The sequence below is a fragment of the Apteryx mantelli genome, chromosome 3, assembly GCF_036417845.1.
Source record: "Apteryx mantelli isolate bAptMan1 chromosome 3, bAptMan1.hap1, whole genome shotgun sequence".
Classification (NCBI taxonomy): domain Eukaryota; kingdom Metazoa; phylum Chordata; class Aves; order Apterygiformes; family Apterygidae; genus Apteryx; species Apteryx mantelli.
In genome coordinates this window covers 137,567,319-137,593,281 of record NC_089980.1, presented here as the reverse complement: position 1 = coordinate 137,593,281, position 25,963 = coordinate 137,567,319, and the positions used below count along the sequence as shown (strand labels likewise).

General features: G+C 43.4%; 1 long non-coding RNA gene across 1 annotated transcript in view; it reads right to left on the bottom strand.

Moving 5' to 3' along the window:
• Positions 1–1,199: 1,199 nt before the first annotated feature.
• LOC136991613 (uncharacterized) overlaps positions 1,200–25,963 on the bottom strand; it is a 44,580-nt gene continuing 19,816 nt past the window's right edge. Inside the window, exon 3 of the long non-coding RNA XR_010883849.1 lies at positions 1,200–1,240. This is a non-coding gene — a long non-coding RNA (uncharacterized lncRNA). The remainder of the gene's footprint in view (positions 1,241–25,963) is intronic.

Sequence of the window (25,963 nt, the reverse complement as noted above, 5' to 3'; positions counted from 1 at the left end):
GAGATGCCTCGAGTTTCTTGCACAACAGCTGATCAACTGCAGAACTGTTTTTCAAAACGCTTTCAATATTTGGATAACCCGAGCCTGAATTAGCGATGCAACAATTTTCACCCACCGATTTAAAGTACAATAACAGCTCTTACCTTTGGTTGGGTCCTGCAGGCAGCAGCAGCGGAACAAATGGGAAAAGATGGGACGTAGGGTAAGAAACAGAAAAACACAGACAGTTAGTTTTAGTGATTTCAGTTGAATTACCTTATTGTTAATAACTTCTCATTGGAAAGATGCATTTAAAAGTTCTTCATTTCTGTCCTCAGATCTCCCTTTGCCTACAGATTCCAAATCGTTTTATAAAGCAAAACTTACTCCTTTCAAAACTAACACCTGAGATGTTGCTCTTTGCAAGCTGATTTTAAATTCAAAGCCACTTATTTTCTGCCTCCATCTCCTCCTTGTTCCTCATGAGTGTTTTCTTGTGACACTTCTTTCTAGTTTTGTGGGCCTCATTGACTCTTAAAAACAAAATGTCCAAGCAATATAAAACTATCCCAAAACACTTGCGCAGGAACTTCAGGAGAGTTATTCAAGAGGAAGTTTCAGAGTTCAGCCCTTGAACTTGCCCCACTCCGTTCTCCCAAGGTTCCTGGGACAGCAGAGCAAACATTTGTTTCCTTAAAAGAAAGACTGGAGAATAGCAATTCCTTTAATTTGTTACATGCATAATTTAAGAGTTTTCTGCATGGCTCAGAAAGTACGAGAGTGACCTTTACAATAACAGCACAGCATTAGTCAACACACCAATGACTTAGAAACTGGCACCAGCTCCCGCAGCCTCCCTGCACACAGAAGGCTGGAGAAGCAGAGAAAACATAACTATGAGGAACTGATATTCTCTTTACCCTGGACCTTGCAGATGACATCAGTAAGCTCCTGACAAAAGCAAAGTCTTGTGACACACATCACTGACTTCTTTTGACAGAGCAGAAGGAGGAAACAGGAGTGAGAGACACTCTGCTTTCACAGTTCTTGCTGCTCACTTGGGTTGAGAAGTGAATTTAAGATCACAATTCCTTTGCATTATCTCTCAAAAGATATCATTTATGAATCAGGCCCATCACCTCTTTTCTTCTCTGGCTCGAGTCTAGCATCAATAGCTGTTTGCAACGACAGCAGCTTTGCTTAGCAGCAGAGTCAGCGCGATCCTCTCGGCGGTACGATGTGCACTTAAGTCAAGGCTACCCTACGAGAGCCATAAGTACGGGGTCACCTGAGTAGGCAGTAAGAGCATGGCCATTTTCCCCCCAGCATCCAGCAACGTCCAAATAAAAGCTCTCCCCGAGATTCCTGGTAGCACGCTTGCTACGGGCTCTCGGCAGCCTCTGTCCTTCTTAGGTGGGTCGTAGACAAGGAGGTGGAATGAGGGAGCTGCCCCCACCGTGGCTTCAATTCAGATACAGAAGACATCAGAACGCCAGATTTGCTTTCCGCAATGTATTTTTAAGACGCAAGAGCATTTTGTTGGCTCCGTGGCCTCTGAAATGCTAGTGCCACTTTACTGGAAACTGCTAAATGTTAATTCAAATAGTGCTGCTCCTTTTCCCCCACTCAGTTCCAAGGCAGGATTATATTGTGACAAGGCAGTTGATCTTTCAGGCCCTCAACAGGACATGCATTATTCAGTGTTTGGATTAAAGCAGCAATAAGGATATAATCTCAAAAGTCATATCACATATGCAGTTTAAGAGGAGGGATTACACTAGGCTATGTAAATCATTAAGCTTAGTTTAGGCTAAAGGTCTTAGAGTAAGCACTTTGTTTTCTAAAGACTTGCACATACGCATGATACATGTCTTACTTGCAGCCTCACTTAATCCGAATATACACGAACAGAAGATCTACGCGTAAGGAGCCGGGTACACAGTATTTCGGATGCAGCGCAGATATCTAGAGCTGCAGCTTGTCCTGCGTACGTCCAACCTGAGAGAGCAAGTCTGACACACGTTTCCCTACGGGAAAAATCCCGACCGCGTGCCACGTTACGCGGCGCTGAGCTGTGCGGGCACTCACCCATTCCCCTGCAGCGATAGCCGGGCTCGCAAACTCACTGAAAGATTTTCAGTCCGATTTGAAATCCCGCGGGAAATGAACAGGTATCGGGGAGTAGGTTGGCGGCACCCGCAGCAGCCTGCGTAGCTAGGAGGACTCAGCGTAGATGAGGCTTCACGTCCTAATCCAGCGCATGGCGATAGCGCATCCAAGAGGTGATGGAAAGCTAAATGACAAGCAAAGTCATCTCCTACCAGAGCCGGGAAGTATCTCCTGCACAAACTTCTTGTAGCCCAGGGAATATAAACACTGCTTTGAGCGCGATTGAAGATACACAGCGCTGAGTAATCATTTCATTCCAGGCTAGCTCTTACGCTGTATAAGGTTCTCGACCAACGTGCGTTTGCTTTCATGTAAAGAAGTGGTTTCACAGACCTCGAGCACAATTTAAGCATTGGATAAAAACAGATGAGCTTCCAGTTGGGACCTTCAGGATACACCCAACACCTCTATTAGCTTCTTTTTTTTTAAAAAGGAGTGAAATAAGGAATCGCCAATAACTAAATCATGCATTCAAGCATGAAAACTTCTCTGTTCAGCTACAGCTATTAGTGTTATTTTAATAATATCTTAAATCAAATTTTACTTTGGCTTTCCATGTTTGAAGGAAAGGGAAGGTATAGTGACCTTAAGTATCTTTGAGTTTTTGAGTCTTGAGTGTGTGGGGGGAAACCCACAGCAAATGAATGGAGATAAAACTTTACCGAGAAGAGGCAAGGATAGCTCAGCCCTCGTCTCTTCTGGATGCCTGACCCACCGGCTCAGAGATCGCAGCCAGCTGGCAACTCAGCCCGTGCTCTAAATCAGTCACAGCACATCTTGCTTCCTGCCAAAATCAGAAAGCCGAACAGGCGGATGGAGCAGACGGGAGGAGAAAGGTGGGAGGAAGCAAGTCAGAAAGCAGGGAAAGGAGGTCCGGAGGCTGGAGGACATGATCTGATGGGAACCAGGCAACTTTTTTTTTTTTTTTTCCCCTTCTCCAAAAAGAACATTTCCTAAGTCTGTAGCGACTGCAACAACATCCAACGTATCAACTCAGCCACTACTGCTAAGTGCTACAAGGCTGCCTTGAATTTACAGAATCAAAACACAACATTTTACCGTTTTCAGAAGCTCCTGGAAGAGTAGAACGCAGTAAGAATTTGAAAGTTAAAAGGAGAGGGGGAACAATTCCAACAGCTATGAATTAGAGTAGCCCCAGCAAATCCCCAGAAATTTTTATTGCTTTCCACTTTCAATCTCCCATAACCACTGAACAAATTAATTATATCAGAATCTGACATAATTAATGCTATTTTATGCCCGTCAACAGGAACCGCTTGGCATGAACGGCAGAAAGTAGCCAAACACTACTAGAAAAAAAAATAGTGATGGGGAAAAAGTATTTGGAGCTTAAGAACAGGAAGGAGTTCCCTTCAGACTCCTGAGCCTGACCCGGAGGCACATCTCAGAGGGCAAATACCGGGCCTACATGGAGCCGAGCACTAAAAGGACCTGTGCGCTGCTCACGGGGTCTCAGCATTAGATCTGGGCCTGTAACGGGAGGCAGGATTGAGCAAACCACTGCTTTCCGGTCTTTTATTCTGGGGTGGGATAACAGAGTTGATGACTTTCAAGTTTCCATTTCCCGTGAAGAAGCAAAGACACCCCCCCACGGTACTTGCAAGACATTCCTAGCGTTGAGAAGCCGATAAGGTGCGTAAGAATGATTGAAAAGCTCCGGCATCAGCAAGTCCCAAGGCAGAAAATTTCAGGCACGCCAGATAAGGATGCAGCTACAACAAATATTAGGAAGAACTTGCATTCGTTTGAAGTTTGGAAGACCGTCTATCTTTCTGAAGCAGATCCTTACACTAGTAGCATTTCTTTTCTATCTGAGCAAGGGATGAAGGGATTCAGAAAAGTATGTCTCATGGTTTGAAGAGCCAGCAGTCAGTGAAAAAGTACATTCAATCTTAGAGTTTCACTGTTTGAATTTCAGCTGCAGAATTTCTCTCCTGGCATAAAGGAAAGGCAGCTAATGGTGCAATAAATCTAGATAATAAATTGAATTATCTTATTACTGTAGACATAATTGAAAGATAGCAGTATGACAACTGATAAGAAATAGCAGAATTCATTGCTGTTGTTTCAAGTTGTTTCCTTGCTGCATACCAGATGAATACAATTTACAGCACGTTTTGCTGCAGCTAGACATACAATAAGAGGAAATGTCTATTAAATCAATTTTCAATCGCTTTAGGCTTCTTTATCCAACAATACTAAGGAATTCATTTTCCTGGCATATTTCAGGAGATAAAATGCTTTAGGTTGTTAGGTTTAACAGTTTATAAATATTATTTCCCCATTTTTTGCTTGTAAAACAAGATACAATGGTATCAAAATGCTGAGTCCCACCAGACAGCTCCAACTTCTGGACAGTATCCTCCAATTAATTAATATTCTTAGAGAGTTCTGCTTTTACCCCCATCTCAATACTGAGCTTTTGGGGGAGAAAACTGGGCTGCCTAAATTGGGCAAGAAGTTTTTTGGAAGCAGGAAACCCCCAAATCTGTCAAAGGAAATGTGAAAGAGCGCATCCAGTTCAAAGCCTAGATTTCTGTAGCTAAAAGAAACAAAAGTAATCACTGTTACTTAGAAAATTCCTTCATAGTTGCAAGGCATTCCAAGCATAGCTGGTGGTTACTTAGTTTCTACTGACAGAACTAATTTTTGCTAGCTCATTCAAAAAAAAAAAAAAAAAAAAGCCCCAGAAAACCAAGAAGTCGGGCAGAACAGCAGCCTTGTGGGTTTGGGGTATTTTCTAGTTGGAGCTAAGTTTTCCGCGTTGTTCGTCTCGGTACAATAATCAGCTTAGTCCTGACCACATCTGAGTTGGACGGGGAGGCCATGAAGCTTGCGTTATGACAAGGGGATCACAACTTTATCCTTGTGTTTGTAAACGCTTAGATGTCGGTATGCTCTGAAGAACATTTGGTGAAGGCCCCATACCCAAACTTTCCACTACTATTGTGAATTTCATTATTTTTAATAAAGCCTGATGCAGCTAGCATATTTTAAAGCCATGGAGCAAGGGGAAGCTTCTTACAGTCTGGCAACCTATCAACCCCACGGTTCTCCATATGGAAGCACTAAGGTCCCTAGGTCTGGGATTTGGCCGAGAAAGATTCTGCTGCCTGGACAATTGCACAGCTTGCTTTAGCGAAGCGCGATCTCCAGCCAGGCTGGGCGCAGAGCCACCGAGCTCCCAAAGAGGTAGACAGCACGGTCCATGACTCCTGCGGATCCAGTGCCTCCCATTCATCTTGGAAGGAAAATCTCTACGCATAGCTCATGGGATAGTTGTGTAGTGCAACCTTCCTGATGCGTACACATGCCCGTCGACGTATTCTGAATTCTTCAGAGTTATCAGCAGAACTGCCCCAAATGTTGTTACACTGAAGAGCTAATTTTATACTTTACTTCTCCCTCAAAAAACAGACAACCCTTTTGGCCGTGACGTCAGAACCTCCTGGCTAAATTTTGCCTCTTACTAAACTACTGCCTGAAAACAAACACATGCAGAACTTTCCATTCAGAAGTGACCTGTTTTGGTTTTGTTTTTAAGAAAACAGCACTTTATTTTCGAATCAGGTGGTTTTCAGCCTGTCCTTCTCACCTGCTTCAGGCCAGAAGTGCCTCATTCTCCTGTAGGAGGATCCAAGTGGTGCCAGGGCAGGGCACCTACCTGCCTGGTAGGCAAAGATCTTTCAAAATAACTTTTTCCGCGCCTGTTCTCAGTCAGCTGGAGTTGTCTAGAGCAACATTGGGGGAAGATTTGTCTCCACCCTCCTCACTTCAAAATTATCTCAAAGCCTGCTGCAATTCCTCGTTGCAAGACAGTTTTTCTTACAGACCCAGCAGCAGGATAAGAGTTGAGGGCATGCCAAAGCGATGCCTGTACCTCCTCCGCTGATAGCTGGAAACTGCATCAGACAACCTTGCCAGATCCCTTCTCAGTCCCCTTCTGCATGATTTGAGAGCTGCCAAAGCTCCCTCAACATCAGGGGGGAAAGAAAAGAAAAAAAAATCTTGCCTACATCCACAGAAAATTTTACAGGGAATCCACTGGCAGCTAGAAGTAAAAAACAAAAGCGGGAGAGAAGCACCTTAGGAGCACCTGGGAATCGGAACAAAAATCTTTAATCCATGACAGGATATTTCGAGAGCTCTTTCAGTTCCACCAAGTCCAGTCCTCCATCCTTTAGGGGACCAGCCCAGCTATACAAACTTATTCACAAACTTTTCAGAGCCTCTCCCTTAAACCAGTTTGGGCGCAGCTGTCTCCCTTGAAAACACAAATACGTTGTCCAAAATCATTTTGGAAAAAAGTTGATCGTTTCCACACTCTCAGCTATATTTCTACACATGAAGATACACCAAACGTGTGCACACAAAAGCACTGAACGAGAAAATCTCCTTCGGCACCTCTCTGCCCCAAACAAGGAAGAGGCAAAGAAAAGAATCTGCTGCCACACCGGCACCGAGCTTCTGGAGTAGCTCCCAAGCTCTTCACTCTCCTAGTAAGCAGGCATTCACTGCAAGTTGCAGAAATTACTCTAAGGACTCTTCAACCCAGAGAAAAAGATTCATTTCGGGCATTAAGGCAATTTTGGCAACGTTTTCTATTTTTTTAATACGCGCTAACTCCCTCTGCACACAGTGCTTAGAAGAGGTGCCTGTCCTAAGCTTAAGTGCGTTAGAGTACTTGCCAATTCCAAGCCTGCTCTCTTTGCACCGAATTAATTAGGCCCTGAATAGCTCTGTGTTACAACACCTGCCATTAAACCCTTGCTGCTGTAAAGTCCACACCCCAAAGGGACTTGCAATCCCTTCTCTCATGGGACTCTTCATGCATTTCCTATTACACAGTTGCAAAGACTGGAACTGAGAAAACACCTTGCAGCTCAATGTCAATACTAGGTAAGTTATACTCTACCTCCTTCACCTTCTTTTCTGGTTCCACGAATGTGCATTCCTGCCTGCAAGCCAAGAGTAACATCCTCTCTCTAGCAAGAGCGAGGCCTATTTGAGGAGACACATGGACTCAGTTCTCCGACTTCTTTAAGGAGTCCCTCTAGCCACTAAACAACAGGGTAACTTTGGAAACAGCTGCAGTTCAAAAGAGCAAATTGTTCTGGCCACATTTTGTAAAGAACTCAGTCTCAGTGGTGTGGCTAGCGTATGCACAATGTATTTCCAGGGTTGGGAATTTCGCTGGATATGGAGACTGTCCAGTTAGCATCTGCATCTCAACGCAGTTGCAGCATCAGCAGGTGTTTAGCTGGTTCAAGCAGCAGTCCTGGGCAGCCGCACGGTGCAGGACTTCATACCCCAGAGCTGCTTTACCTGCCTCTTGGACCGGGCAGCTGCTAAGCAAAGGGCTATTTTAGAACGGCGAGTCTACTTATGGCCTGCTTTGGATCCAACTCCAAATTAGAGACTCAAGCGGTACTTAAAGCTACGTACACACTGGAAACCACAAAAACGATAAGAGCTGTAGGCAGAAAAGGTTGGTCATGAGCACAGAAGTTTTGTCTTGCCTCCATGGTTCAGCAGTCATCTGCATTTCCTTACTTTAGCGCATATATGTTTCACAATCACAGTGCTGGTGTGAGGTTGTTGCACAATTTCTATGTGCTCTCACTCAAACCTCCTCCTGATCTCCAAGGAGCCTGGGATACTATCTTTTCCTTCCTCCCAAGGGCAGGGATTATGCATCTCCCCTCCTATCAATTCTTTCAATACTGTCTATATTCCTCCAGCCCATTCTAGGGAACTTGACTGACTGATAACAACAGGAAGATAAGAGAGCAGGCAGCAGCAACATCCACATATGGCATTTGCTATATGCTGAATGTCACCCGAAATTGGAAGCATTTAGCATACACCGTGACATTACTTTTTCTTCGCAAAGATTTTGAGCCTTGTTACTAATTTTTATGCAAACTCAATCAAATGGTTCTCAGTCAGGTAACGACACAACAGTTGCAAGATTATAGTTCTGCCACAAAAGATGTAAAGGAGGGATTGCATTCCTCACCTATCCATATCCCCACTACGGAAGCAGGAGTTAGTTTTTATTGTCATTTCTCCAAACGATAATGAGTTCTTAGGACTGGAATCTTCTCAGTGAAGTACCATGCCTGGCACTGCTTTTCAGGGCACAATTTTTGTGCCAAGCCTCTGAATAGAAATCCTCAGCTTCAGTCTGTTATTCAGCTCGGCTGTTCTTCTCCCAGCACAAGCATGGGAGGTCTTTGGAGAGAAGAAGCTGTAATTGACCTGTCTGCTGAAAAGCAAGGACAAAATATAGTGTATTATGAAAATTACAGGCGAGCCTTCACCATGAGAGCTCAGTTCCCACGTCCCATACATGCCTTACTAATGACTTTGGACTGCTGAATAAATGTCATAGTGCTTGAAGCATCTAAAGAAGCCTGCTTAAACCTTGAACTTCAGGAAAGCGTATAGATCCGCAAGAAGAACTTGGTTTGAAGATAAAAGCCCATTTTGGGGGTGGTCAGGAAAGACAGACACCACAGGAAGGTTACAGGGCGAAGGCTTATGGGTATGCGACGCATACAGTACAGCCAAGGAACAGCTGAACGTACAGCTGTGATACCAGCGGAGCCTGAAGGTGCTTGTCAGCGGAAACTGCTGAAGAAACAAGTGGCCAGCTACACGACTAAAGCTTTGCCTGTGTATTCAGCATTGCCATTTCCTTCTCTTAGCAAAATATCAATTTCTTCAGCGTTTGGGAGAAAAGCCCCAAGTATTTTTGCCTAAATAAGTGCCCCCAATTCCCTGTAGCCTTCTCCTGTGCCGTTAATTTCTTAACTTCAACTTCTGTCCGCACGGAGAACTTGCACATCTGCTTTGTCTATTCTTCTCCCTCCCACCTCAGCTAATCACTGTGGTCATTTTTAAGCCTAAGAAATACTCTGTGAACCATTCTTGACTCAAACAGCCCACCACGCAGCTATTCCAAAGCTCTGCAGTTCTCTCGCGTCCATTGTGTTCCAACTGAAAGCTCTCGTTTGGGGAAATCAGATAATCCTAAACTATTCAATGAGGAAGGTCATTTCGGATAATCTTTTATTCTCTACTTCTTGTTCTAAAGATCTTTATTTATTCTCATATACAAGAAAATCTTTCATTAAACGCTTGTACCAACACCCATCACCTCCAAAAACAAATCCGGCAGTTGCTTGAGGGCTTGTACATAACAGTTTAATTTATTCATGGTGTGTGTGGGGGGCAGAATATCAATAATATATGTTAGTAGAGATGCATGACTAGTGGTACCAATTGCAAAAGCTACGATGTGGATAGCATAAACACATCCGGCCACAAATTAATTCCAAAGTAAGCTAGCTGAAATAGCCGTTGTAACCGGGGGTGGTTGGTAAAGCTATACGCATTTTGGCTGACAAATGTTTCTTCCAGAGACTATAGCCTGCAGCACCGCAGTAAACAATCAAGGATTAAGTTATCGTTTCACAGCTTTGGCAAGAGAATCTGGATATTTAGCAAGGTGAAGCACGCAATGCCCAACCATCAGTTATCCCTTCTACCCAAACAAACTGTGTCAGACTCAACCCCACCAACCGCTTTCCTGCCAGCCCGTCGCCGGGGCTCTGGACTCCTGCCCACGATTCCTTCGCTCTTTGCCAACTCTCACGTTGTCCCGTCGCAGAGCTGAGAGCCGTTAGCAAGGAGGATGCGAGGAGGATGGCAGGACACTGTTCCTAGGGCTCGCACTAGGCATCTGAAAAGCGCACACATGAGTATGTTGTTCTGACGCCAACTTACACCACGTACGCTAAGCCATAGCGGAATAAGGGATGCAGGGCTTTTTCCTGCGCTGCCCTTAACCACAGGGCTGCCCGTCTCCGCAGCACGCCCTTCCCTTTGGAAATCCCTCTCAACGCCTCTCCCTCGAAAACCCCCTCAATCCCTCCCCCGCAAACCTTAGACCCTTTCACCACCTTAGACCTTGTTTCGGGAGCAAAAGATATTCCCAACAGGAGATACCTAAAGTAAACCAATTCCCCCCTACTACCAATCACGAGGCCTTTTGGCGATGATAGGGAGCTGAACTGCAGGCACTCCAGGCCGTTTAAAAATTCATTATATGTTGAAGTGTCCTACGCTGCAAGGAGGGAGCAAGGAGGCTATTTAAGTACATGTCCCCTCACTGTTTGCTACCTACACCACGCGTTAGGTGTGGATCCAAAGCTCCGAACCTTTCCCTGCACGGAGGCATCGAGGTCGTCACTTCTGGACAACAACAGTTGTTCGGCTTTTCTGGAAACCCGGTCACGAGAAAAATAATCCGACTTCACATCAAATCCTACCTGATGAAGCAATCGGTCGCCTAGAAAGTCTGGGACCTGTGCGCTGGGTCCCACTGCCAGGAAGGATTAATGAAATCATGATTAATAAAAACGCATATTCAGGCATACAGAAAATGGAGAAAAAGCCCAGGTCTCATCACTGACGATGCATCATCGCCCGGTAAAATATTAATTTGTCAAAGCTGTACCCCCATTTTAGAAGAGGGGTGGAATCTGCTCTTGAAGCAGCTTGTAGCCTGGTGGTACAGAGGTGGCTTCCACCTTCTTAAAACCTACAGAGTGAAAATTTTTATAAACACCACCCGTCATTTCTGCCAAGTGCGGTATTAAACTTTGTAATTAAAGAAGGAAAAAAACCTCCAACAACACAGAAAAAACAGAAAATCAGATTTCCTTGCTGTAATTTGATGAAATCTCTTGCTTACACTTCTTAATTCTCCATTTAACCGTGCAACTTTTAAAAACGATTCTATCGTCACTAAAAGTTTGCAGTTGCAAACCAACGCTGCGCGGTTTCTTTGCGAAGTGCATGCAGATACAGCATAGATTCACTGTGTGCATTCTGCTACGTCCTTGACACGCTACCCTGCAAAAAGATGAAACCCCAGAAGTTTAAAAACCCAAAGCAGGGTAAAGAAAAAAAAAAAAAAGTGAACTCCAACCTAAAATCTGAACTAATGTTCCCCTCCAAGCACTGTTCTTTTGCTCCGCAGTAGCCACTAGACTAGATACTTGCCAGCAGCAGTCAGCTGGTTTCGCTTAAGCTTCTCTTTTCCTTTTCCAGCTATTCATTTGGGACACAAAGTGTGGTTTATGACACATGGAAAAGTTTTTAACATTTTGCGGGCTTAGTGATTATCTCTGTGATAGCATGGAAGTTTATCAGCCTCACGTTCGCAGCCGCACAGCCACCTGTTTTCCTAAAAAAAATACGTAAAGGTGATGTCAAATAAACTTGTCAGCTCCTGATGCCAAGTTTGCCTTGCAAAGAAGGTATTTTAAGCCCACAGTTTTAAGCTAACACAACTAGTCCCCGGTATTCATAAACAACAGCGAGATGTAAGGTTAATGCATGCTAAAAGGAGCCAAACGATGGTGTCTGCCAAATTCTAACTTTGAACTTCCAGCCTCCCTGCTGGTTGTGTCTGACCGCAGCTTCTTGCTTTTAGATGCAACTTGCTGCCTGCTTGACTGTGGTTCCTATGGGGCAGCATGTGCAAAAGCATGTTATATTCCAGAAGCAGGATTTAGGACAGGGTCTGTCCGCAGCAGTCTCCCTATAAGCAGTAATAAAGGCAGATGTTTCCGTACGTTATCCCGGGAACCACTTTTAATTATTTTAAACACACATATCGCTGAGAAAAGCATTATTTTTGCTAATGCTAAAGCCAGACTGAGAGATCACAAACGCGCTGAAGGATACCTGTAGTTAATTCTGAAATGTGAAAGCAGATATGGGCATCGACACTGAGGATCAGGAAGGTATTAGAATTCTAGTCGATGATTCTCTCAAACGGTTTGAAGTGACTCCCCTCCTAATCACAAGTACTTTTTTTTTTTCTTTAAACCAAAAAGACATCGAGCTATTTTGAGAAGCTGAAAGCCAAATGCTAAATTTCCCATTAGCCTGAAATTACAGAATACAGCTAATGCTTAACACACAACACTTTATGGACTCACAGACGACAAAGCAAGAACCATTTATCAAAATATATTCTTACTCTAAAGATGTCCTTGTCCGATTCCACGCTCACTGGATCATCTACCCAAATTCACAAAGCAGCTCCGGAGCGGCGCTGAAAACAACCCACTCTGGAAACTCAGCACGAAATTTGAAAGGTAGCTGCTACTACTGATTAGTTTACAAACAAATTTGCTATACACTACTATCTACCAGCACAAAGGAAAAGACAAGTAATCAATATTTCCCCGCAGAATGCATAAGGGGAGAAAAAAAAAGAAGAATCAATGGCTACAACGTCTGCCAAAGTTATCCTTGAGAGTTGCCACATTCTCCTTCTCCTCTGTGAGCACGGAACGAACCCTGGAGGACAGCACTGAGATTAGGAAGACACGCGGATCTCGTGGCTAAATCACTTTACACAGCCCTGCCCGTGCATTCATTTTTCAGATTCCCCACCTTTGCTGGCAACAGCATCATTCCAGCAGTGGTGGCAAGGGTTGGGGCTACAGCGAGAAACGAGTCTCTTGGCCATTATATCATTCAAAAAGTGGGTTTCAACCCTTTCCCCCCCCCCCCACTTAAGAGAACGCTAAAAATTTTCTGAAGGACATGTGAGTCCCTGAGTAACAGATTTAAGTTTACAGACAGTAGACCAGATTTTCCTCCTTCTGCTGACCCTCTAGTAACCGTGCACGACAGCCATGCCCACCTCTCTCAATCATCCTAAAAACACACGGGCTGAAAACAGCTTACTCAGATGAGCTCTGACAGAGCTGCATGACCCTTCACAACACCAGTCCACCCTCCTCCTGCTGCCCACAGAAAATACCCAAGAAAGGTGTTAGGACACAGGTAGGCCATGAGCTCAGCCAAGGTCAGCTGCTCCAGGACGATGTCTCTGTTGCTAAAGCAGCAGCTTGTTAACTCTTGTATTGCCCCAAACATGGCCCTGAAAGCGGTGGGCAGGAGAAGTCTCTCCCCAAGCCTTTCCTCGATCGCAAAGGGAGAAGACCTAGTAGCTTGCTTTGATAAAACCACTTAACACATGTGAAATCAATATCAGACGTTCAGATAAAAGCCTGCGGACATCATAAGGACTAAATATAACAGATGACAAAGTAAGGGAAATTCATACAAAGATCACATGAGTAAGTTCCTCTAAACCAGACTTCGGCGTACTGGCTTGTTCCCAACTACTGCTGTGATTTCGCTTTGATCATGGGCTAGATTTTAACTTTTGAGGTTATGGTGGTAGTTAAGCAGCAGTATTTCTTGGAAGCACCTTTAAATGGGAGGCTCTAACCCACCAAGTTCTCACCCGCGCAAACTGCAGCAACAGTTATCACTGTCGGAGTAGTCTGTGCTCTCAGAATTCATGATTTCATAACAAACTTCCATAAAAATAAAGTCATACAGAAATTTAAGGTGCCGTTTTAGGCACAGGATGAAGAAAGGACGTTTAAAGACGGATCGAGTGCCACTGCTAAGTCGCCAGACCCTACTTCTTTTGCCTAATTAACACACTAGTTTCCTAGCATGAGTTACTAAGCTGCATAAAGCGGGGTTCGCTGTCCTAATTCCTTGTTTGCAGGGTTTGCACCACCGACACGTCGCTGCTGCTAAAACAAGCGCAGAACGAGCAAAGAGCACTTGTCCTCTTTGGCAACCTGTGCTCGCTCTAGATACTGCACTATCGGGGCGGTGGGGAGACAGAAACGCGCTGCTGTACTGGTTACAGCAACCAGGAAACCAGCCTACAGCGAGTCAAGTACCTCGTACAGGTTTTAAACCAAAGGTGGTGGGGAGAAGCATCCATGAGGTTCTTCACCCCTCCTAAAAGACAATCCACAAGTTGGCATTTAGGCCAGGCTGGAGCATCATGAGGTAAAGCAGCTTCCTCACCTTCTTGGCTGGTAGGACGGTCTGCATGGACAGTACCATACAGCTTCAGGCAGAACGGTGATACCGGAAGAGTCTTTCTAAACTCTCAAATCTCCGAGTAGGAGACGCTTTGCCCGCACAGAAGAGCTGCGGAACACACCATTCGCGTTTGGCTGTACGTTAAAAGCAAAAGTAAGGGAGGCTCTCTTCAGGCACTTATCTCCCTCCTTACACCTCTATTTTTTTCCGCCGGACTTTGATTTTCCCATTAGCAACTTAACGACTGAATGCTCCCAGAGGAAGAGTTGGGCTGTGCAATTCCAAACACACAAGTTTCCATTTATTGTTTCACAGAATGAGAGGAAAATGCAGCCTTTCCAAGGACAACACAGCGTTTCAAACACTACACTTGCCTTGCGGAGTTGAAAGGGAAAGAAATCTGCTTAAAACATGACTTGCAAAAAGAAAGGAAGAGCAAATATGTCGCAGGCATAAAGCCGTATTGTAAGAGGTTACTTGAAAGGCTGCCAACCCCGCAGTTCCTCGCAGCTTCTTTGTCAGGAATACACATTACAAATTTGAGGAATGCCTAAATGCGACTTTTGGCTGCCATATGCTTTCAAGTACAATCGTGGTACCAAAAACTCTCAAGCTCTTTGGTAAGATTTTTTCGAAGGTCCCAGCATGTTCCAGTGCTGCTTTCAGAAGACGGGCAGTTGACTCGGCCTGCCCCAAATCACTAAGCAGACCCAATAGCAATAAGCAACAAAATCTCTTAACATCCTTGCCAAGCTATTTGTTCTTGAAAACAGGGTACTGTTTTTAAGTTCATCTGTTAGACGTAAATTTTCTCCAATGCCTTAGGAGCATTTAAAGAAAGAGTCAATAATGAAACCTGTCAAATAAAATATAATCCTTCATAGCACAAGTTCATTGGAAAGAAAACCATGAACAAGCATTCATCTAACCATTACTGTATTTCATGCACATAAAACCTAAGGGATCTTCATTAAAAATAATCCTGCTTAGTTAACTAGCTTAGAGATCATATTTATTAATTAGCAGTACACAGTGAAGTAGGCAGTCTTTCAAGCCCAGTAATCTCACTCATTTGTTGTTTAACACTAAGTTTTTAAAAATACCAGTTTTTCAAAACCAGTTGGGTTCATTTTTTTTTTTAATGTTACAATGAAATTGAAGGCAACCCAAAATGAGAATTTGAGGTTAAAGTCTTAATTGCTAAGCATGTCTATCAAACTATCACGGCCTACAGATAAGATTTAAATAAACTCCACACCAAGATTTTATCAAAATGTAACAATAAACACTTGATTGGGCAATGCTTGGGTTCGTGAGTGCGTCTGTCACCTGGTTCAATGGCATTAACTCAGCTACCTGTGATGCCAACAAAAACTACAGTCAGATGATTCAAAAACTTATCATTCAAATTTGAAGCTTTATTTTTTTTAAAAAATAAGAGAAAGGTGCCAAGAGACTTCTGAAGCTTCTTGCATCGTTCCCAGTATATGGATTGGACAAAAGGGAACATTAACTTATTCAAGGCTGTATCTGTTGGCGGCAGAGAACTTGGAGGCTTCCTTTACCACCACCACCACCCTCGCCACGTGTTTTATTGCCCGTGACGCCAACCTGAGAAGGAGTGGTTCAACACAGGTCATTCCATCTAGCATCTCAGAGCTTTAGAAAGACAGGAGGAGTAGGGAGATTGGACTCTTGAGACCTCGTAACAGTGTATTGACTCACCTTCTCACAGATCAAGCCTCCCTTTCTGCCACTGAATTAACTCAGGTCTGTTGACCTCATGCCAATGCAACCAGCTTTTGGAATATACAGACGTACTCTCACACAGCTCGACTTAAATGCAATAGCAAACAACCCGAAGAAGGTATACTAAAACTGAATCAATTCATTTGCCTCTTATATCTGTACTACTATGCAGAATATGGTAAGTCTTACCACCATATCTTATTCATATTTAGAAATATTAAAGCTGGAAAGAGCCATTAGATGGTTAAATTGACTTCCTAACACCAGCTACACACTTATACCCATCACCTTGTACTTGCCTGTAATAGCTCTTTCCGAAAAAGACTCTTATTCTTGCAAACCAGAACCCATGGCTTCCTGCGGTAGTTTGTTCCAACATCACCTTGGCTATTAAAAGTTGCTCACAATTCCTAATTTGTATTTCCCTAGATTTTTAGGTTTTCAAACACTTATTCATGTGATACCTTTCCCCTCTCACAATGCAAGATGACTTTCCAAGATGACTGCACCACCGTGCCAGGAAGTTATGCTGTACTTAGAGCACACAAAGTACCTCCCAATTTATGACGCATTCATATAAAAGACTCCAGAACCTACAGTGTGAAGATCTGTGAGCAAAATAAAGATAAGTAAGGAGACAAATATATACATGCAACAGGTATCTATGCACAAAATGTGACATCTTATACTTACTGCTATAATATGGTAAGTATATTCCACTTTCAAACCTTTAAATGAGCTCTCCGCATCAACAAGCGAATTAAAAGAATTAGGAAACAAAGCATAAACAACTAAAGCCATTTTACACCACTGACAAAACTGTGTGACAAAAGACTATCTGCTTTATATCATGGGAATAAACATTTTCCTGGATGATTCTAATAAAGTCCCAGAATGAAAAAAGCCAGAGGAAAGAACAAGCATGCAAGGCTGCAACACCGATGATGCTTTTGCTTTCAGAGAACTGTTTATTATCCAGGAATGAGTACTGAAAACCTCCCCAAAACCCCTCACTTTCAAATAACAAAGGATAGAAACCAAAATTCTTTTTCTAGTTTGTGTGTTTTAGCTAGCTAGATACATCAGTCTATCAACACGCACCTCACATTTCTGTTACAGAAACTGCAAAACTAACGCTCCACTTAAGTAGGGAGCCCCCAAACGAGAACAGGGATCGCCGGCAGCCAGAACCTCGGCGGTCTGAAAGCCACCTCGAGTTCCAGGAGATCAGCAGACAATGTCAGTAAACAAGTGTGATAACGTAGAATAGCGAAAATAATTCATCAGTATCACTTAAACCGGTAGAAAATATCCTTGTCCTTTCAAACAACTCAAACGCCTCCTATTTACTTTTTAGCTTGCAGGACACACAGTTTACGTGAGCAAGGTTAAGCCAGCATCGCTTCATTGCTGACACCGCAGTAGCTATCAGGAGTAAATTCTTCCCTGCAACAAGCAGTTTTAGATGATCCAAAATAAGGTTTCGATCTGTGCGAGATCTTCAACCACTGTTAATTAAAATCTTGAAAAAACAGAATAAACTATGCTGAAGCTGTGATTCACGAGATAAACTCTTATTTGCCTTGTTGGTTCTGCGTGCAAGGTAACCCATATTTAATTACCAGAAATAAGAAGCTGTAAAACACAGTTATATAAAAAAAAACACAAAAACAATTCAATTTGGCTTATCCAATTTTCTAAGCATGTGGAAAGATGAATTTAGCTTCTGCAGAAGGGAAGGAAAGTGCAACCCAGAAGGTCACAGTCACTGTCAAACTCCTGGCCAGAGCATTAATAGGTGATTCTTAATAAAGCAGCTTTTAAAAATGAAGAATCTGAGCTGTGAAAGTGACTGTTTGCAGGAAGGAACCTGCTCTGCCTGAATCTCACTGTTGTTGAAGCTAAGTCACTTTGAAGTTCTCTGCAGCTGCACTCTTTCAACTGCTAAGTGGCAAAATAAACCTTCCAGGGGCTTTAAAATAAAACCCCAAGACTTGCAGCTATTTTATAGCTTAACGGAGAAATGTTAGTCACCAGACAGAACTGTCACATGTTCCCTGCTCTCCCCTGATTCCATGAAATATTCTGAGTTATTGCTAAAGTAGCTCATAGCTGCTTGATACTTCAAAATCACTACAACGTTAACACCGGCTTTGGCCACATAAAGCGGGTAAATCAGCAGGCCTGAGAAACCGTTCCCTCCAAAAAGAGGATTCAACCACGAAGGCAGGAGACACTTTCCTGATGCTTCCTAGGAAGTGCTAAAGGTTGAGGTCGGTCTTCTGTAACCGAGCCTCAAATGAGCACCCTGCATCCCGCAGGTCAAGGGGGGAAAAATGTGCTATTCGGACTCGACACAGGGCAAAAGAAAAGGGTGACCTGGCTCAGAAGATTAGGAAAACGCGTATTCAGCGGCACAAGTACGGACAGCAGAAGCTTATTCATCAGGGCGCTTGCAGGACGCGCTCCGAAACGGCGGCCGCAGACCACAGGCGACCACGGGGACTCGGAGGGGCGCAGCGCGCGGGTTCGGAAGGGTGTAGCGTGCGTGCGTGTATGAGCACCACGACAACTGTTCTTAATCAGCGCAGGGCGCGCAACGGATGCCAAGAGCCACAGGAACGGACAAAACCAAAGTGTTAGAGAACTGCTGACACGCTGGGTAAGACAAAGCCTAACCACAGCATTCTTCCCAATTTTCCCATTCTTCCCGGAAAACATGCTCCCCAGTAACAATATGAGAAACTCGAGACCAATTTTTTTGCTTTTCTTAAAATCTGGGCTATGTGCAAACCTCCTAAACACAGCTTCACATACCAGCTTGGTGTTACAACTACTCTAGAGTATTCTACAACCAGCTGTAAACCATAAAATTAGTAATTCACCTAATTCAGCTTCCTTAGCAGTAAGCTGATCCACCAGACAAGAACGTTGTTTCAGCAGGAAGGAGAATTGAACTCCCCAGAACACTTAAAAATCCAAGAAGATAACTGCAGTCTTGATGATGCAGCGCAGCAAAAAAATACCCTGCAAAAGGCTGTGATATTTGATTCCAGAACAATATATACTCTCCTTTTTCCTGTAGGAAAGCAAACTCAGTTATTTTCCTGTTTCTTCACAGTTAAGAAATGGCACATCATCCCCCTAGCAGGGGGATTCATACATACAGGAATCAATTCTGCAGAAATTGTTTCTCGAACTAACACAATTCTCCAAAAATGAAGTTAATACCTTATCACAAGGTCAGTACTGCTCTTCGCTTCCGCCTTTCATAACCTGTTTTCTTCCTTTATTAACAGAGTAACTTGAAGAAAATGCTTTAAGACAAGTGAGCCCCTTCTCCTGTCATTCCTTCCTTTCCCCTCTAAAGGGAAAAATGATCCAAGTATTCACTCTAGTTATGCAGTACACACTACAGGACTAAGCACTTTAAAAAAGCCAAAGAAGTTCATAAACCCTACAGAAAACAGCCGCTCTGGAGACTCACTTCATTTCCTAGTTGTGACAATGATTTGTTCGGTAACTTCAGCAAAGTCATCCATCTTTCCACACTTTTGTTCCCTCAGATGTAAAACAGAGATTAATGCACTGACTCTGCTTCTAAAAAGGTCTTTAAAAATTATCTCTGCTCACTATAGTAAAAGTGCAGCCGAAGACCCATGTAGTTTTATGTTCACTATGTGTTGACAAGTGAGAAATCGCAGTTCAGGATCACACAGCAAATACCAAAACCAGGACCACAGCCCAGAAGCTCTGACACCTTGTTTTTAGTGACAGTCACCAAAGTACACTCCTCCCATTAAAGTCTTTGCAAGCACCAGCCCAGCTTACTGAACACCTCTGTTTCCAACTTGTGATTTTTTGGCAAGTAAGGGGATTTTAAGATCTTCACAATGGTGCAAAAAATAAGCGGTACCAAAAAAAGCAACACCATTTCGTGCTCCAGCTTCTAATTCCCGTGCCGTCGGAAGGACCAGCGACTTTGCACTGCGTCTGCGGTAAATCAAAGAAACACGTATTCCATTTTGATCAAGCAAACGGTTTGCTTCCTGACGTTGGCGTAACACCCCTCCTGGACAGGAGGGAAAGGAGAAGACCGGAGATAAGGAAGAGGTCTCTGCCGAACGAGCCTCTGGAAACGCGTTAAACGGACACCGCTTTATCCTTTGCGGCTACCGCAGGTCTCTGCAGGACCCTTAGTAATGGATCAAGGTCTGCTGCAGGTTTGCTCCGTGCTGACAGCGTGGCCTAGTGACCACGCTGCTCCTGGCCAAAGACAACACCACGTAACAGCGCAACGTCACTCTTAAGGGAGGTTTTAAAACCATCTTGGGCTCCCTTGCCATCCGCCGCTCCAACATCTTAAACGGGAGGATTTTTTAGCACGCAGTAACGGCTTCCATACAAAACATCCACGCTAGAGACTTAGGAAAGAACAGGCTGCAGCTGCTTGGAATTCAAGTAATAAAATAGAGGTTTCCTTTTAAGGGAGGGCAAAGATCTTATACTATACTGCTATTACTATTAATTTTACATACTGGCTTTGTTACTGTATTCTAAAAGGATCTGAATTTTAAAATTGGCTTTAAAAGCTCTTCTAATAGCATTCTTTAACTCACAGTGGAAAAATCCCTTTAGCAATTGTTTCAGTGCAAGATTTTTGGATCTTTTTGAGTTCACATAAATGATCATCTTCAAGGGAGGCTACGAACTCATTACATTTCATTACATCCCTGTGCAAATACACAGATTAAAAAAAACTTCCTGAAAAACTTCAGTAAAACCGATAACCTCAGTCATAATCACTGCAAGAGAGCAAAGAGATTTAGGTTATGGCCTTTTCATTTATAACATTTCATAAGCCATTGTACATAGACAGGGAAGACAGCAGGAGAAAACCACAAATTATGTTGTAATTAGTTTCTAGCTGGCCTGGAGACACCAGGACAGACTATGTTGTCAAGTTAGCTTCTTTTATGATAAAGATTAACTTCATTTTTCTGCAAGGATGCTTTTCCTCCGTACTTTTCCCTAAAGAATCAAGCCCTTTCTAAGCATTAATCCTGACAATAAACAAGGATTAACGACTCTAGGCAAGTTGGCAACATTTTAACAACTTGCTAGTGCCAATGAAGTCTGCAGAATGAAATCTGCCAAAAGTTGCAGCAAATACGCACAAGCGTGAGCAGATCCCAAGGATTCCTAAATACTAATCTTTTACTTAACCATTCACTGACCAGTTTCCTGCAGGTTTTGTGGCAAGGTAGATGCCTGGGGAAGATATGCAAGAATTAATAAGAGTTTTAAGGTTTGGCTCGAAAAAGGCTTCCCAACCGCAAAGAAGCGGTGTCAGAGAAGGCAAGAAGGTTTTCTGTAACAGTGAAAAATTGAAGTAGAAAGGCAACAAGTTAAAATGCCTAGAATGCTTGGTGTAGTGTTATCTAATGGTTATCTGAGCAGTGGCATTTCATTGCTAAACAAACCGAATGCATTCAAATTACAGCTTCTGCCTTCCAGCCCTTTGCTTTCTAGCCCTTTTATATCACAAGCTTTTGAAGGTACGGACTTCGCCTTTGCAGGTATCTGTACAATTTGCAGCACACAGATCGAAGTATTTGCGTGTCTGAATACTATGGCAGTCAACTGCTACGAGGCTGTTTTTTCATTTTATTTTTTAAGGATGCGGCCAGTCCTGCAAACAACACAGGACATCGTAAAGTGTAAAATCCCATAAAAATCATCTCTTGGATTGGGTCTTCATACAAAGGAAGCCGCTTCGATCTGTCATGGGGGGGTGGTGCATTGGTTACCTGCGCGGGATCCAGCTGCGCGACTGCATCACTTGACTTGCTTTACCAGCACCTGCCGTGTGGTCAAGGATCAAGGATCCGAGCAGCAGTTACACAGCACTTTCAAACTGCCAAGGAAATTTTTTTTTAAGTATTTCAATACACATGATTAGATTAGGTTCCTACTCACATTTTAATCGTAAGGCCTCCTTCACTTCTGTCACAGCTCTAGGAAGCTCATGAGCAGAATTGAAGATATCTGTGATAACCTGGCTAGCGATTTTTAACAGAATAAACTATATGCTATTTTCAATGAGTGCTGTGAAAGATGTTTTAGGTGTAGCAGTGGAACAGTTAACTGCATTCAAGACTTGATACAGTGAAGAAATAGGGAATTTTGTTTTCTCTTTAGAAATTAAAGGTACATCCACACTTAGAGATGAAGAAAAATCCAGCTCCTTCTACTCCCCATCTGAAAACCTCACCTCTTGTGAGCATCAGTGTCACCTCACACGATACCCAGAACATTCAGGCTTCTATTTAAAATTCAGCAGGTTTCAGGATACCTCCATGACCACGTCGGCAGAATACCAAAATGCTGGATCTTTGCCACAGACGGCATTGGTCATATGATGGACCATGATGGAAACGTGAAAGGGCTTATGCCCTATCTCCAGTGCCCAGGAAGGCTGAAACCTTCGCCATCCTTCAAAGCTTGTTTGTACAGGAGCCAAAGCAGCCACAGCTAAAACACAAGGGACATGCAGCACTGAGGCAAAGCATTTATCTTAATTTGGAGTTCCTTTGGGTCCCTTTCTAGCACAGGATATCAACTAATTTTTGATTTATAATCGAATTATTTGTGATGAGCACTTGACAATTGCGACTCACTTCTTTATTTCGGGACGGGTATTTTGCTAAATATAATCTACCAAAAGATAACGACTCGTATCTTGCTAATAACCTCCTACAAATTAGGTTACAATTAACTCTTGACATCTCTGCTGCCTTGAAAAGGAACCTGTCTCTCACTTTCAACAGACGCATTAATTATGGATAATACTATAGTGACAGCTGGTATTTACACCAAGGACTGTCAGCTTAGTTCCTGCATCTCAGCTAGTCAGGTGTTCTCCAAATTCTTCCACTCCGAATGAGGTCACTCTCACAACGTACAAACGACCTACGATTTCATTCATGGGCAGAGCTACACGTACATCACTGCGCCCAAGACTGCCACCAGTGAGCCTGCCATCAGCACAGCAGCGATCCTAAAACGTCTGGGAGCCCGTTACCTCTCAGCTCTCCAAGCGGCAGCCAGGCAGCTGACCTCCCTGCTGGGCAAAGCAGCCCGTGCAGAGCTCCCACGATCCCAGAGGTGCCATTAAGCAACGTCCTCTGGAAGGGGTTGCCGACGTGACCTTACCTGGAACACTGTCACCCGAGAAACCTGAACAGGGACTGGAAGCACAGAGAAGGAAAATAAAGGTATGAGGAAACGTTTGATTACAAAGCATGCGATATTCTTCGTTTGAGAGCCTAACGTGGTTTCATAAGCAGTTGCACCAGGATATCCATCCCATGGTATTAGTGGGCTTTAGCAGTTTCACCTTGCCACTGCCTCCACGAGAGTCAAGCGCCTCGATACATAAGCATGAGACTGTTTATTGTCCCTGGAGACGGGGTCACGGAGGACTATCCTTCGCCAGCTTCCAAACCGCTCATGACAAAGCGCTACAGCAATGATTCAGCAGGCAGAAACATATCATATGTGCTCCTGCACTACGGTGTAAACCTGCCTTGGCTCCACCAACCTGGCATAATTCTGGCGTTGGATATGGCATAAAGGACTCACCAGTGCTGTTTCTGCAATTGGATTAAATTTGTATTAGCAGCAAAGACATTTGAGTGGCGACAGAAAGAGATGATTGCTGCAAGTGAAAAACTCTGCAGGTATCAGCTGTGCAGGCTGCAGCGAAGCAAGGATGTCAGGTTTTAGCATGAAGTTACTGCATAACTTTTGTGCTGTTGTGGGCAGCATAGATACTAAGTCAGATAGCTAGTAGGCGGTAGAAACACTTCTAGGTCTGGGCCGGTGTATAAGTGGTTTCAGTGGATTAGTAAAGCAACCAAGTAATTGCTTCCTCCCTGAGCCATCCCAATTTCGGTCTTCTCCTCTGCCATGAGATTTGCATATCCTTTTTCTTTTATTTATTTATTTGTTACACAAGTGTTTTATTTTCCTGCTCAGCACACTATAACTCCTCCTTCCTGTGGCACCACGGCCACAAGCTCTGCAAAGTTATCACCTCGAGCTGCATTTTTGGGGAGAACCCAGAACTATACAAGCTACCAGATGAAGCTTTGACACCAGTCAAAGAACTGCGAAGAGCAGACAGAAAAGCCTTCGTATCAGGAAGAGACGGGACAGGAGAACAAGCCAATTCATATGTCACTATTTTATCAGTTATTCATATTAGGTAGAATTTTTGTAAATAATCACATTTGTTACCAAGTAGAAATGAAATTCAGATTGTAAACATCTTTAAACAATGATATTTTTAAAAAAGCTCAGAGCTGAAAGTGCTATTCAGATAAAAGCTGGGTAGATATCCCGTTTCTTCATTTCATTAATCTGATCAGCATAGTTGAGCTACTTCTGCTGAAGAACAAAAAAATTTTGGCAGAAGCCTGTGAACACTGAGGTGTGGGGGGGGAACCCAGCATTGTGCTTTTGAAACAAGTACAGGGCTAAAAAATGAAAATAAGTGGACTAGCCGAAGAACCTCAGACAGTACGCATTAAGTTGTAGAGCCTTTTTAGTCACTACAACAATATAGAAGCTCTGAGTTCTGGTCTCACTGAGCTAAGTGTCCTAAATATACACTAGCAGAGGAAACATCATTTCAAAAAAACACCAACCCTCTCCAAACAATAAAGAGAGTGTACAATCAAAATCCCAAATCCCTTAAAGCAGCCTCTGCCTTTGCCACAAGACCATCCTTCCTCCCCCCGGAGATCTTAAAAGTTCAGCCCTCTCCCTTTACATTCATTCAGCAAAAATAAATAAATAAATAAATCGCTACTTGGCCTGATTGCTTCTCTCCTCAGAGGAGTACTCACCAGAGGGTTGCGCTTTGCGTTTTTGTAAGATGTTATGCGCTTATGAGAGCTGTCATGAGCTTTAAATCACTAATTAAAGCAATGTTACTTTTACCTCATCTGTTTCCACAGCACTGAGTGCAACATTCACACGTTCACCACAGCAGCGCTCAGGAAGCCAAAGCTGTTCTGATCGGACTTTGTCATGCTCCAGGCCAAAAGAATAAAGGCACAACAAGTCGTTTTAATGTAAGTTATGATCGGGGAGAATGGTTTGGGACCTTTTTAAAAATAAAAACCCCAAAAAATCAGCATGCCTTTTAGGAGGAAGCCCTCAGCCCTCAGACCTCCGCAGCTTCTTTTCAGCAACGACTGACATTCCAGCCCGGAGGGAAGGGCGCAGCATCATCGCTGCCCTTGCGCCAGCAGCAGATGCTGCATTCCTGTAGACCTAGCTCATGGGAAAACAAAAAACAAAAATACCTGCAGAATGGTGATTGTTGGTTCCTCCTCACGGGGAGGATGGGAGAAAACGGCCCCTTTATCTCTTTAGTGACCACTGCAATTGAAATAGGTAAAAGAATACTGTATATTACAGCAACTCTTGAGGTACAACAGCAATTGCAATTTTACCTTCTTATAATAAAAGCTTGCAAACGAAGGTATACAGAAACACTTTCCCCTGAATTCGGTAGTATAATTTCCAGCTTTACAGAACTAAAAGATGGGGGCTGAATCAGGCTCGCTTTAAATGTAATGGAGCATTAAGTGCAAAGCAGTCACCTTCTGAACTTCTCCTTCTAAAATTGCCACCACCACAAACAAATTACAAGTTACCTCAAATTACTTGACGCACACAAATAACTCCCCTTTTCAAAAATATGTTTAAAGTTTCTCAGGACAAGGAAGATAGGACACTAAAAGGGACAGGATTTCTCCTCTTCATTTCCCCTAACAAGACCATAAGCAATTTGGAGGACAAACCCTGTCATTTTTTATATTTCATTTTCCAATAACTAAGGAGTTCAGAAGCCTACATATGGTATCATCTATCTATATAGTCTAGCTGTCCATAAAATGACATGCACTACAATCGCTGCTAAAATCATGAATATTTAACCAGCTTCTCAGGAGAAGGATTCAAAGCTCAGGTTAGCACTGTCCTGCCACAGACACTTGACTTTCAACATTCAAACTAGCTTATTTCAAATTAG